Below are 5,457 nucleotides of genomic sequence, written 5' to 3' on the forward strand. Positions count from 1 at the left end.
CACCCGTAATTGATTAACTTCAAGAATAGCAGAAAAACCAAGATTAGTACAAGTTAAGATCATATACACATTATCAATTGTTTTCTATTCATAACTTTATATTTCAATTCTTTTGGTATTCTTTACTATTGAAATATAGTACTTCTGATTCTTCAAAAGTACTATATTTTTGGAGAATTCAACACGATTGCGGCAACAAAAATGAGTCCCCACAACTTAGGTCTATAGTATCCTGTTTATAATAGTGATTTTCACTCTTTTTGCCATCTTATTCATATATCTTCTTCTTTGGAAAACCATTGGTCTACTGCTCTTACACTAAACTAATAACTCTGTTGTTCCGTCCACGCCATTCTAATTGGTGGTTACACATACATTTGTTTATTTTAATTATCATAGTTCATCTTTTACTATTGTCTTGCATAGTTTCCCCATTTAACAATCATAATAAATTATCTATTTTTTGTTTGTCAGCTTATCTTCTCCTTCCTTCTCTGCTTCCAGACGAGTTCATCTCTTAGTTACAAACTCAGGTATCTTTTTACCCAAAATTTCTTTTATTTTTCTCAGTTCCCCTTCTGCTTCTTTTGTTTTCACGAGACACTGATTCAAGTGCCGGTCCAAACCATATGAATAGACTAGGCGGTCAACAAGATTTAGAGGAATCCCCAGTCGTGGTCACAGGTACCTTATCTATTTTCTCACTTGATGTATACGCTTTCATAAACTCTGGAGCTGCTCTCTCATATACTAAATACAGTCAGACTTTGTTATGCCAACCATTTGTCCACAAATCTACTATGATTGTCTATACCTTAAATCCTTAACTAACTTAACTCAAGTGGAAAGCACAGGTATTCCCCAGCTATTGATCTGTACATAGCCAAACAGTGAAAATGTTATATATTAGACTTTTCCGCACCAAATAGGAGGAATATGACAGCACAATACATAACAGAACTAATAGCTATTGCTCTAAATATTAGTTAGTTTTGAATTCTGAAGTTACTGAAAAAGAATTGTGCTTCTTTTTTGTTATAATCGGTTGTTTCTCTTGCGGTATGCTAAATTTCGATGGGTACATGATTATTATACTTGAGCAGCTGCATATTGGTACTGCTTCTTATATTTTCCACCTGCATACTTCAAACCCACCCCTCAAGTTTATTTGTAGTATTACTAATTTGGTTTGCTATTATAATGTTTCCTTTTTTGATTTATATTAGGTTTGAGCAAACGACAACAACTTTTGCTGTCACTAATATGGACTATTTCATCGCTGGGAATACTAGAGATCCTACAAGCAATGATTGATAATGGCATATATTACACAAAAATAAAAATGAACACAAATGTTTACTGCTGCTCTTTTTTTCTTTCAAAGTGTTAATTCTGGTTCTTTGTGATCTTACAAGAATATGCTTCTCTCTCACTTGTCTTATGTTTTTCATAGTGTTGAAATTCACTGAACCTCATATGTTGTATGTGGGTACTCTTATTATGTCTTAAATAGCGTCAAAGAAAGTACAAGTTTGTCATAAAAAAACTTATTCCTTTATCCACGCAACCAAAACATACCTTTCATATTATTGGGCCCGTGCATAGCACGGGCAACACAATCTAGTATAAGAATACAAGAGAGTAGTATATTTCTTAGTGAGTAAATGATAATTTGATGACTTACAACAAATAAATAGAAGACTACATATAACAAAATCCCAGGGTGTAGCATAAGAAAATCTTACCCCTATTAAGTGCATTATTTGCACGTTACGTCAATTACGTAACGATTGGTGAAGTTCTTGAACCCTCCCGCAAAGGTTGGCCCCTTGAGCTTATCTCGCCTATATTTTTTCAGGTCACAATCTGATGTTCGATCACGTACTTTTGAAACTAGGTTGGCTTTGTTGATTAGACTCCAGCCCCAACTGTCTTGACTCAGAATTTCTCATGAATAGAAATATTATAATTGGTCGCGTTCTAACGATAGCAATCGATGTTATCCTTGTTGAGTCGCTTGTAATCTATTCTTCTTGCCACACGTCGCTTCTTGATTCACTCAAGTCTTAAGACCAAACCTCTGCCACTGTTTCAAATCGACTAACTCATGACATTATTTAATTTTCTTGAGAGTAATGGTGTTGAAAAAATAAATTTTGGCTAAAAACTAGATCAATCAAATTATTTGATCAAAATTGAAGCCAAAGCCGAGCGAGCTGGATGACAACAACAGTTTGAAGGGGCTTACCATTTTTTGTCAGCTTCACGTACGACAACAGTTGAAATAAAGTTTTCTTTAATTCCTTCAATTATACTACTTATATTAATTATTACTTATAACATCCAAAATTAGTATTAATACTTTATTGATCTAAACGTATTGTATTTTGTTTCTTTTGTTTTAACACAATCACTGGACCACATTTATTCAAACACAGATCAGTATTATGTGGGTTATTAAAGGAATTAATTAAAACAAATTAAAAAGGACAACAAAAACAAAACTTATTTATCACGTACTCATCAACACATATGTTTTCACAAACAATTAAAATCCACTTATTTGTTAGAGTTGCGTTCGAATTGTTCTATCATAATTAAAAATTGTCAAAAAATCTTTTATTTTTATACAAAATTCAATTTTAATTAGAGATTGATATGGAGAAAAGGAGTATTCTTCTTTTTATAGATTTTCAAGGCTTACTTAAAAAAACGTCACGACGAGGAATGAGTCACGTAAAAAAATTTCATATTTATCGTTAAATTTGTGATTTAGAATAACAATTGAGTTTATTTTAGTGTTTTAAGGGCACATGGAATATAGTGATCAAATAATACGTTCTTGATGTTAAATTACTTGTTAATGAGTTAGTCAAATCGATAAGTAATAACAACATACAATAAATCAATAAATAAAGTGTGAATCTTATTGAGTTATATCTCGATGTAATCGTGTAGGACTCTAGGTCTAGCATGTTACCAAAAAACGTGTATTGTCATATTTGTGAACAAAACTAGATGAGAAACAAGTGAGTGAAATGGTGTATTAATTACATAACCCTCAGTATTTAGTTATACGTGCCTCAGTTTATGAATGCATCATTATCAGATTAATTGTTGCATTCTCAGTTTTGCATGTTCAGTTTTAAGCTATCCAGTATTACAGAAATTCAGTCGTAATATGTTAATCACTTAATCTATTGGGAGTAGCATAATACCGAGTTGGACTAGGGTTCAGCGTACCCATATAGTCTTAGAAATACGAGCCACGTAGGTGTAAGTCCCCTCTGTGGGCAAATATCAGTTAGTGATCACGCCAACATGCCTCTACACCTTTGGCCGGGTGTATTGGGTCCTCTCGATGGGGCGTATACATCGGACTCCACATTTAACTCATGTGGTTTTATGTCGGTTATTAGTAGCTCCGACAGTTCAGTCAGATTCTATTGCATTGACCATGTATCAGTATATTCAGTCTCAGCATGTTATAAATTGGTCATTGCATTCAGTTAGCTCAGTATTCAGTATCTATATCATGTCCAGATTATTTCATTGCTTTGTTTAGTTATATATTATTTCAGTTTTACTCTATCCTGCATGCTCAGTACCTTTCAAGTACTGACGCATACGTGTGCTACATCTTCTCGTGATGTAGGTCCAGGTTCTCAGCATCCAGATCACGCTTAGATTGGTTCCTGATCTTCAGTTCAGTAGAATTAGTGGCGAGTCCTCATTCTCCGAGGACAATAGTCATGAGTTTCTTTTCAATATTCTTTTGTCCTTTAGTTTCAGTTTTGCTAGACTTAGCTGGGGCCTGTCCCAGCATTTCTAGTCAGTTAGAGGCTATTTTCAGACATCGTTAGATTCAACTTAGTATTGAGTTAATATCATCTTTGTATTAAACTCATCAGTTTTCATTTATCTCAGTTATGGTAAATGGGTATTCCCCATCTTTTCATTTTATTTATGCTTTAGCTTCTGCATCAATTTATTATCTTTAGTATGCTCGTGATCATGCCAGCATAGTTAGCTTGGAATCACTTGTGGTCCTAGATCCCATGTCCGCGTCTCGGGGGTAGTCTCGGGACGTGACATATTCAAACAACATTACAAGTTAGCAAAGAAAAGGGGTGACAACATATATATAGAGATAGAAACCAATTCCTTAACTATAAAGAACATCATACAAATGAGTTAGAGAATCCCATGGGAGATTATGGAGACAGTGGATGAAATAATGAGAGAGGTGCAACAACAAAATGCTACCACTAAGCACATTTTCAGAGAAGACAATCAAATTGTGGATTATTTAGCAAATATAGTTATTAATCAAGAAGGTATACACATTTTCAAAAGTTTCACAGAGTTACCAACAACAGGTAGACACATAATTAACAGTGATAAAGCTCAAATTCCAAATATAAGGATTAGGACCAAGCAGATAAAACAAGATGAAAATTCAGAAGCTAGGATTTAAATAGGAAAGAAAGGGGGGCAACAAACATATTTGCAAAAGAGTATGTCTACAAGAGGGGATCATTACAATTGCCTTAATAAAGTTTTTGCTAATTTATGTTAGAACCCAAAAACTTTCACCAAAAAATAAGAGATACATGCATATTTAACATTCAAGCATGAAAGCCAGAACTTAAGCAAAGTTTGGCACGAAGCTCAAAACCAACTGACAAAGTACAAACTTGGGTAAGAACTAAAAAGAGGTAGAGGACTAAGGAAATAGAGGAAGTCAAACCTAAGGACGTACTGTGAACTCCTTGACAGTTACCTCCATGAACTCCACACTCGGGTGAACCCATTACCTCTTATTAGGAGCAGAGGAAAGTCAGAAGGCAAGATATATACAAGAAAAGAAGGTAAACAAATATAAAAAGGAGAGATACCTCTCAATAGTGAATGCTCATGTGTGAGTTGCGGATGAGGGAAGCGGAGAGGCGGCAAGGTGGAAACAATCCCACAAGAGAAGACAACGAAGAATGAGGTTCTAGTGACTACCGGAAGGGAACGTTGTGGAGACAAGTTTAGAATAGGAAAGTGAGAGAAAGGCGGATAATGTTAGGGTTCTTTCCTTATATACATAAAGGGCTTAGGATGGGTTGGGCTCCTTTATCCAATTTTGGTGGCAACAATATCAATGACAACTCTATCATTTAATTCATTGGGTTTTGTACTCTTTTTCCCTTGACTAAGTTTTTATCTCAAGTAGATTTTTCGAACAAGTTTTTTAACAAGGCTATTACATAAAGCATACTAAGATGATTACATGTGAAACAAAAGAGTAGTTTCAAACCAAAATAACAGTAGAAATGGATTAAACAATACACATAGTAGCAACTTGAAATATGAAAAGATGAAAAGCCTCACAAAAAAATAGTTTTAATCCAAAATAACACCACTAAAACAATACACACATAGTACATAAAGACTTGGGGTGGGGTTTGC

At 34.3% G+C, this 5,457-nt stretch overlaps 1 long non-coding RNA gene across 1 annotated transcript; it reads left to right on the forward strand.

Moving 5' to 3' along the window:
• The first annotated feature begins 290 nt into the window (after positions 1–290).
• LOC107061435 (uncharacterized) lies at positions 291–1,444 on the forward strand. The gene is made up of 3 exons (XR_001473974.1): positions 291–533; positions 638–684; positions 1,227–1,444. It is a non-coding gene; the product is annotated as an uncharacterized lncRNA (long non-coding RNA).
• The last annotated feature ends 4,013 nt before the right edge of the window (positions 1,445–5,457 follow it).

This window comes from Solanum tuberosum, unplaced genomic scaffold (assembly GCF_000226075.1).
Source record: "Solanum tuberosum cultivar DM 1-3 516 R44 unplaced genomic scaffold, SolTub_3.0 scf00134, whole genome shotgun sequence".
Lineage (NCBI taxonomy): Eukaryota > Viridiplantae > Streptophyta > Magnoliopsida > Solanales > Solanaceae > Solanum > Solanum tuberosum.